This window comes from Elephas maximus, chromosome 8 (genome assembly GCF_024166365.1).
Source record: "Elephas maximus indicus isolate mEleMax1 chromosome 8, mEleMax1 primary haplotype, whole genome shotgun sequence".
Lineage (NCBI taxonomy): Eukaryota > Metazoa > Chordata > Mammalia > Proboscidea > Elephantidae > Elephas > Elephas maximus.
In genome coordinates this window covers 36,217,941-36,227,785 of record NC_064826.1, presented here as the reverse complement: position 1 = coordinate 36,227,785, position 9,845 = coordinate 36,217,941, and the positions used below count along the sequence as shown (strand labels likewise).

Sequence of the window (9,845 nt, the reverse complement as noted above, 5' to 3'; positions counted from 1 at the left end):
GACAGAAAGCTCTGGGAGCAAAGATACACCAGCCCTCAGGGTATTTCCCAGAAGGAGCAGACACAGACCAATGACTCCTGAAAATAAACTTCATCTCAGTGCTTCCTCAGCCAAAACTCTTCCTGCACCAAATTGAATTTCATATCTAGCTCATTTATTATAAAATTATTTTGAAAACTGACCTTTTTTCACACCCACTCTGAGTAATCATTCCAGCTTACCTTACTTTTAATGTTGCACAACCACGTTTGCTATCTTGCCTCCTCTAGTCTGGACTCAATGTATAAAAGGGCAAATATGTAGTGTATGTATGTGTGCATGTGTATATTTGAAAATACTTATCAGTATACCCAGCTCAGTTACAGGAATTGCATTGAACCAGATGCTGCTAGGCAATGTTTATCTATGTCACCAATCAGGCTTGTTCTTCAGCTGACCTTTAAAAGATAAATAGGAGCTAAGTATTAACAACCCAAACAAAAAACTAAACCAGGGCCATCAAGTCCATTCCGAACCTGGTGACTCCATTTGCATTCGAATAGAATTGTGCCCTATAGGGTTTTCAATAGTTGTAGTTTTTCAGAAGTAGATTGCTAGGCCTCTGGCTGGACTTGAACTTCCAACTTTTCTATTAGCAGCCAGCACATTAATCATTTGTGGTACCCAAAGACTCCTACATATTAACAAGGGGGCTCCTTTTGCACCTTTCAGGAATTGCTAGTGAAGACAGTTTTCATTCTGCTCATGGAATTCTTCCCTAGGATCTTTTTCTGGTACTGATTTCTCCTGACTTCCATTCATTAGGCAACTACCCCCTCTCCGTGCCTCTTCTACATCATTACTCCATTCTGTACCCTGAATCCAAAAGCTGCATTGGGCTATCCAAGCTACTTGGCCAAGGAATTGTATGTTTACAGGATTTAGTTAAAAGGCTTTCAGTGATTGCTCTGTCTGTATCACGCTTTGGTAGCACTTGAGCCCGTACTAGCTGGTTCAATCTATATGTGCTTGTGAATTTCCAAACAGCTTTTTGGTCTAATATTTTGCATCTTAAATTGTTCATCTGTATGGCTAAAATGCTCACTCATTTTTTAATGAACACATCTGCCTGCTCAACGATTGAATTTATTCTGTTTAAAATAGTTATAATGTCGGTACAGGAAAATGAAGGACGATTACCCCAACTTTTTTGCTGGCTGCTTAAGAGTCTGGGTGCTTAACTGGAAAAAATTAGGGGGATAGGGCAAAGGATGCTTAGGGTACGTTGAATTTCATGTCCTAATTTCTGGATTCCAAATCCACATAGTAAAACAAATCCTCAGTGCCATTTTTATTAGTGTGTATGTGGGTGATAAGCAATTAAAATAGTTCTTAAATGTTCTCAGTTAGCCAGATCTATTCAGCTCTTCCAAAACCAGGCAGAAATATTTCTTCCACATTAAAAGCTCATTTCGGAACCATCTTTGTTCTAATTCGAGTCTGTGTGTCTCTCTTCATAGACTTTTTCTTTGAAACAAAGGCCTATGCTAGTCTCCATTTTTTATCCTATATCATTGTTTGGATTTTGCTCTGATCCTATGAAGGTGTCTTTAGAAGGTACCTTATTTTTTACAAGTTCCTCTAGGAAAGCTTATGCCTGTGAAGCTAAAATACAGAATCGAAAACAGAAATGTTTTATTGTTTATATTGTTTCTTCATCTTAAGAAAAGATAGCAATTCAGTTATTACAATAATTACTAGGTAAAAAAGGATAAATTGAATAAGTGTGTTCAAAAAACTGAACATTTTTCAGTGTATTACATAAAAAAATTTCATTACAATGAAGTCTGAAAATGAACAGATATCAGAAGTTTAGACCAGCACATATAAATATTGGAGATAGATTGTTGTGTTGCTGTTGTTTTGTGCTGTTGAGTAGGTTCCTACTCCTAGCAACCCCATGTGACTGAGTAGAACTTCCCCACCCAGTTTCCAAGGCTGTAGTCATTATGGAAGTAGATCACCAGGCTTTTCTTTCACGGAGCCACTAGGTGGGTTCAAACCACCAAACTTTCGGTTAGCAATCAATCACTAAACCATTGCACCACGAGGGCTCCTGGAAGATAGACTGTTGTTGTTGTCAGGTGCCATCGAGTTGATTTTCGATTCAGTGGCCCTACATGACTGTGTAGAACTGGCCCATAGGGTTTTCTAGGCTGTAATCTCTGCAGGAGTAGATCGTCAGGTCTTTCTCCCACAGAGCCACTAGGTGAGTTCAAACCGCCAACCTTTCAGTAGCAGCTGCATGTTTAATCATTGTGCCACCAGGGCTCCTTTGGAGATAGATTAGTGACCACAAAAAGCAAGGTGTTATTATTACTATTGCAAAATTTCCTCCCAAATCAAACATTGATTTACTGGGAGCAAGGCAAAAGGAAATTTGAGTGTTGAGAAGATCTAGTCTTCATTTCTCCTTGTGATTCTGTCTTAAACCCATGGGGAGAGCAGAGGTTCAGCACAAGTCTCTAAGTCCAGCATCCCAAAGACCACCTGACTCTGCTGACCAGGACGACCTAATTGAAGAAAAATAGTTATCTGCATTTGCCCCCTGCTCCATCTTTTCTACCTCCAGATGGGTTGAGAACTCAACTGGGGACAAAGATGGGAGGAATAACAATAGCCATTCTGGTCTCATCTTTTCCAACACAGTTTACTGGAGGCCTGAATTTTCTGGGTGGTTAGGATGAGTACACAGATTAATAAAGTGTGCATCACTTCTCATTTGGCTATAAATCCTTGTCTGTGTATTCCACAGGCCATTACTTCGGAAGGAGGGAGAGTAAGATGGATCCAGAACCCTTGTTCCTAGCCAAATGCTGCCCTTCACGTTTCCTGCTGCCAAGCTTCTGCTCTTCCGTGTTCTCCAGCTGGGATATCTTTCAGTGCTATCCATCTATCAGAGCCCCTTTACTCATGAACTCTCCTCCCACAAAGTGCCTGAACCCTTGTAGAATTTTGCTGGTGGCATTTACATAGCATTTTGTTACACGTATTTTTTAATTAACAGCTTTTGTTGTTTAGAGTAGTTTTAGGTTTACAGAAAAATTGTACAGAGAGTACAGAGTCCCCATATACCTCTTCTCTCCCCCTACTGCACACGGTTTTCCCATTATTAACATCTTGCATTCCTGTGGTACATTAGTTACAATTGATGAACCAAAATTGATAAATTATTAACTAAATTTTACAGTTTACATTGTGCTGTTGTTAGGTGCTGTCAAGTTGGTTCCAACTCATAAAGACAATATGCACAACAAAATGAAACACTGCCCAGTCCTGTGCCATCCTCACAATTATTGTTATGCTTTTTCTTTTGAACCCATTGTTGCAGCCACTATGTCAGTCCATCTCATTGAGGGTCTTCCTCTTTTCCACTGACCTCTACTTTACCAAGCATGATGTCCTTCTCCAGGGAATGGTCCCTCCTGGTATCATGTACGTTCCAAGTTCCAATTATTAATGGATGTTTGCAGCTGTTTCTTCTCATTTTGAGTCGTCCCACATCAGCAAAAGAAGGTCCCGAAAGCTTGGCTCCATCCATGTCATTAAGGCCAACTCTACTTTCAGGAGGTAGCTCTTCCCCAGTTGTCTTTTGAGTGCCTTCCAACCTGAGGGGCTCATCTTCAGGCACTGTATCAGACAATGTTCTGCTGCTATTCATAAGGTTTTCACTGGCTAATTCTTTTCAGAAGTAGGCTACCAGATCCTTCTTCCTAGCCTGTCTTAGTCTGAAAGCTCAGCTGAAACCTGTCTGCCATGGGTGACCCTGCTGGTATTTGAATACTGGTGGCATAGCTCCCAGCATCACAGCAATGCACAAGCCCCCACAGTACGACAAACTGACAGACACGTGGGGGATAGTTTACATTCGGATTCACAGTTTGTGTTGTACAGTTTTATGGATTTTGGTAAATGCATAGTATCATGTATTTACCACTACAATATCATACAGAATGGTTTCACCACCCTAAAAACTTCTTTTCCATCTATTCATCCCTCTCTCCATTGTCCCCCTGAATACCTGACAATCACAGATGTTTTTATTCTCTCTCTAGTTTTTCCTTTTCCAGAATGTCATGTAGCTGGAATCATACAGTATGGAACATTTTCAGACTGGTTTTTGCTTCACAGTATGCATTTATGGTTCCTTCATGCCATTCCATGATTTAATAGCTTATTTGTATGGATGTACTTCACTATGAGTCGAAATTGACTCGACAGCACTGGGTTTGGCTTTTCTTTTTGGTTTGACTTCTTTGTATGAATGAACCACAGTTTATTTATCCATTTACCTATTGAAGGACATACTTGTCATTTCTAGGTTTGGGCAGTTATGAATAAAGTGGCTATAAACATTTGTGTGCAGGTTTTGCTGTTGACATATCATTTTCAACTGATTTGATTGAATATCTAGGAATCCAATCGCTGGATAGTATGGTAAGCCTATGTTTAGTTTTTTATGGTAAGCCTATGTTTAGTTTCATAAAAAAAACCTGTGAAACTGTCTTCCAAGGTGGCTGTACCATTTCGCATTCCCACCAGCAATGAATGAGAGCTCCTGTTCCTCCATGTCCTCGTCAGCACTTGGTGTTGTCTGTGTTTTGGATTTTAGCCATTCTAATAGGTGTTGTATGAAGGGAGAGAAGGTCAGCACTCCCCTTGACAAGGATGGGAGAGGCCTTCGGGCTTTACAACACACATACAGTTAAGGCATTGCCACTTACTTTGTGGCATCTAGACACAGTTTTTGGAAACCTGGTGGTGTAGTGGTTAAGAGTTTGGCTGCTAACCAAAAGGTCAGCAGTTCGAATCCACCAGGCACTCCTTGGAAACACTAAGGGGCAGTTCTCTGGTGATGCAGTGGTTAAAGCACTCAGCAGCTAACCAAAAGCCAGAAGTTTGAATCCACCAGCAGCTGACTCCTTGAGAGAAAGATGTGGCAGTCCTCTTCCGGAAAGATTTACAGCCTTGGAAACCATATGAGGCAGTTCTACTCTGTCCTATAGGGTTGTTATGAGTTGGGATCAACATGATAGCAGTGGGTTTGATTTTTCTTTTTTGGTCAATAGATGTGTGGTGGTATATCATTTTTGTTTTAATTTGCAATTCACTAATGTCATATAATGTTGAATATCTTTCTTTTCATATGCTTATTTGCCCTCTGCATATCTTCTTTAGTGAGGTGTCTGCTCAGATCTTTTACTCATCTTGTAAATGGGTTGTTTGTTTTCTTATTGCTGAATTTTAAGTGTTCATTGTATATTTTGGATACAAGTCCTTAATCAGATATGTGTTTCGCAACTATTTTCTCTCAGTCTGTGATTTTTCTTTTCATTCTCTTAATAGTGTCTGTCACAGAACATAAGTTCTTAATTTTAATGAAGTCCAATGCATTGATTTTTTATTTCATGGATTGCATTTTTGGTGTTTTGTCTAAAAACTTATTGCTAAACCCAAGGTCTCCGAGATTTTCTCCTATGTTATCTTCTAGAAGTTTTATAATTTTACATTTAGACCTATGACCTGTTTTGAGTTAATATTCAGGAAAGGTGAAACTTCTGTGTCAAAACTCATTTTTCTGCATGTGGATGTCCAGTTGTTTCAGCACCATTTGTTGAGGAGTCTGTCTCTTCTCCATTGAGTCCTCTTTGTTCCTTCATCAAAAATCAGTTGACTATATTTGTGTGGATTTATTACTGAACTCTATTCTGTTCCATTAATCTGTCTATCCTCTCACTGATACCACACTGTCTCGATCACTGTAGCTTTATACTAATTCTTGAAGTCACGTAATATCAGTTCTGTGACTTTGTTCTTCTTTAGTATCATGTTGGCTATTCTGAGTCTTTTGTCTTTTCGTATAAATTTCAGATCAGCTTGTCAATATTCACAAAATATTTTTCTGGGTAAGACATGTATTTTATACTTGTCTTACTCCCCTGGTATTTTCAATCGCCTCGGATGCATGTGAAAGCTAGGCAATAAGTAAGGAAGACTGAAGAATTGATGCCTTGGAATTACGGTGTTGGCAAAGAATATTGAATATACTGTGGACTGCCAAAAGAAAGAACAAATCTGTTTTGGAAGAAGTACAGCCAGAATGCTCCTTAGAAGCTAGGATGGCAAGACTTCATTTCACATACTTTGGACATGTTATCAAGAGGGACCAGTCCCTGGAGAAGGACATCATGCTTGGTAAAGGGTCCGCAAAAAAAGAGGAAGACCTTCAACGAGTTAGGCTGACATAGTGGCTGCAACAATGGGCTCAAGCATAACAATGATTGTGAGGATGGCACAGGACTGGACAGTGTTTCCTTCTATTGAAACAGAACCGACCCAACGGCACCTAACAACAACAACAACTCCACCTAATAGAATGTAAAAGTCATAAAGGGACAGGCTGAATTTTATTCCTTTAAGTAAAGAGCAGTGTCCTGTGATAGGTTATGGATAAAAACTTAAATTACATATTTAAATAACTGATAATTTGCTGTGGCAATAATATAGAAAGAAAGTGTGCAACATGTATGCAGCTTAATTTTGTCGAAACGGAATCCCTATCCCTTATAAAAAACTGTCTATTGATCCCTGTCAACCAGAGAATAAAATGCTCCCACAATGAAATGAAAACATGACTGGGATTCTCTGAGACTGTGATGGGTCAGAGAGACAGAATTATCATTTCTTAAATTAAAAATCGTATGTTACCGAGATATTTTAAGGTTCTTGAAGTGAGCCTATTGAAGTAGGTAAAAATCACTGAAAAATTATACAAGCTTTTACTTTTTCCTTCTCACATCACCACAGATCTGTTCCTGACATTTTATATTCCTTAGTGTTATAAATGGTATTCATCTTCCATAATGGCCTAGGTTCCATAGAGATAGTATTTGAAATAATGACGTTGTTATGGTCTTTTCTTGGGAGATAGCACAAAAATCTACTCCTGTTCCATACCATTTAAAATTTTTCCCAATTATTTGTATACAGATTTGAGTATTCTGTACCTTCTAAGAAATTACAGTCTACTACCCCAAATCCATGAGAGATTTGATGTGAATGCAGATGATATGTTGCCTGTTCTCATGTGCTGTCAAGTTGATTCTGACTGACAGCGACCCTATGACTATGAAAATGTCTTTAGTTTTAGGATATTATAAATGAGAAATTTAGTAAACAAACTACTATAGTTATAGTCAAATTAAACAGGTCAACCTAAAAGAGATAAATATCAAGTCCTAAGTAGAGAGCCAAAAGTTGAAATGTTGCAAGGATGTGATAAAGGAAATAGTACTTAACATTTAAAGCACTGCTTAATTTTTTAAACTTCAATGTGGAGAAAAATAGGCAAAATTAGTAAGTAAGCCTCTGTACACCTTGTTTGTTGGGTAATCTGTCCCTGGATATGTTACAAACGTGATATTAGCAATGCTTCAAAGACATTTTTAAACCCTGGAACAAATGATCCTTTACGACTGTAATGCCAAACTCTACTTCTTATCCACAAAAGAATCATCTGGGCACATTTAAGAGATCACCAGGATGTAAAGGTGGAATTTGTATCTATGACACGGTATAACTGGAAGACAATATGAAAAACATCCATCAAAACACTCTGACAGGATACCCTATCAACACTTCATAAAAAGCAATTTATATGCTCAAATACGAGCATCTTGGTTACTTGCTTTACAATTACCATTGCTGGATTATAAAATTAGAAAAATATAGATTATATAAAAAACCTTAAAACTCTTTTCCTATTCCAACGGTGCTGTAGAGAGCTGAGAGTTCATAAAACAGTAACACATGATGGATTCATACTATTTTCATCTAGTGTTTTTAGTTTCAAAGTTGAGCACAGACATAGCAAACAATTTTAAAGTCACATCATTGTTACTTCTGATTGTCATAAAAGTAATGAAAATTCTGTGAAAAGACATGCAATATTCACATAAACATCCCATCAATTTCTTTTGTTTATTACCATTAACAGAACATGAATTCTCAGTGAGGGATCTCATCTAATGTTTTCAATTCACAAGCATGTGGAATTTATTAACTCCCTCAAATCAAAAATCTCACACCCTAGAGAATATATATATATATATATATATATATATATATATAGGCCTGTGGCACAGTGGTTGAGAACTCAGGCTGCTAACCAAAACGTTGACAGTTCGAACCCACTAGCAGCAACTTGGAAACCCTATGGGGCAGTTCTACTTATAGGGTCACTATAAGTTGGAATCAACTTGATGGCAACAGGTTTGGTTTTTGGAGATATATATATATATATGTATATATACACACACACAAACACACACACACATATATATATATATAATATGCCAAAAAAATCCAAACCCATTGCCATTGAGTCAAACTGCCCCATAGAATTTTCAAAGAGCTGCTGGTGGATTTGAACTGCTGACCTTTTGGTATATATACCATCAACTCAGAGCACTTTACCAAGTCCATCCCCTGGGAGAATGCAGCCAACCTATAGAGGGAAGTCTTGATCTATAGATGTAATTAGATCCGCATTTTCTTTCCAATTAGAAATAGGAATTCAGTGACGGCTTCTTAGATCATCATCTTGTAAAGACTGATTTCATGTTCAACTTCCATTCCATTCAGAGGCTATGTAGCATTTGAGTTTCCCTCACATTATGAAGGCTGGACTGTGGACCCGCAATAGAATGCTTGGACGTAAGTTTTGGCTCTGCCTCCTACTATGGGTATGACCTCTCTGTGCCTCAGTTTCATTATCTCAAAAAATAGAATAAAAATAGATTCTGTTAATAATATTGTCTTGAGGATTAAATCCAATAATCTAAATAAAGTGTGTGGCATAAAGTGTATGTTCAATAAAGATTAGTTCTAGCCCAGATAAATGACTTTGAGACAACTTTTGAACTCTAAATAATTTGTAATGTATCTTGATGACTTTTCCCTGGCTCTTTCCCACAAATAAAGAGTCTTGGTGAAAAACATATTCATTGGTCTATTCTTTAGAGCAAGGGTCAGCAAAATTTTTCAATCTAGGGCCAGAGAGTAAATATTTCAGGTTTTATGGGCCATACAGTCTATCTTAACTACTCATCTCTGCTTTTATAGAGCAAAATAGCCATGGGGCAATATGTAAATGAATGAGCATAACAGTGTTCCAATAAAACTTTATTTATAAAAAACAGGCTGCAGGATGGATTTGGCCCACTGGTCATAATTTGCCAACACTTGCCTTTAGAAAAAAGAGATCCCATGTTTAGTAAAAGATAAATGCATCTTTAAACAGCTTTTACTTTTTTTTAATTATAAATTAATTCTGCTCACTGTAAAAGAAAAAAAAAGAAAGATTTGGAAAATATAGAAATGTTTACAGAAATACATAACACATTACTCATAATCACATAACCCACGAATAACTACTTTCAACAATGGATGATTTTCTTTACAGAATTTCTGTCTGTCTATCTACCTACTCACCTATCTACATACATGCCTATCTATAATATCTATTTATCTATCTGGAGTTCCTGGGTGGTGCCAGCAATTAATGTGCTGGACTACTAACCAAAGGTTTGGAGGTTTGAATCCACCCAGAGGCCCTTTGGAAGAAAGGCTGGCAATCTACTTCTGAAAAATCAGCCACTGAAAACCCTATGGAGCACAAATGAGGTCTCCATGCGTCAGAATCAACTTAATGGCAACTAATTTTTTTTTTTTCATCTATCTATCTAAACAAATTAGGAATGTACTATGAACTTCTTTTTCTTTTTTTTTTTTTTTACTTAGCATTA

At 37.7% G+C, this 9,845-nt stretch overlaps 1 non-coding gene across 1 annotated transcript; it reads left to right on the top strand.

Annotated features, from left to right (window-relative positions):
- The first annotated feature begins 4,663 nt into the window (after positions 1-4,663).
- On the top strand, positions 4,664-4,789 carry LOC126082329 (U6atac minor spliceosomal RNA). Its single transcript, XR_007518561.1, has one exon. It is a non-coding gene; the product is annotated as a U6atac minor spliceosomal RNA (small nuclear RNA).
- Positions 4,790-9,845: the final 5,056 nt, after the last annotated feature.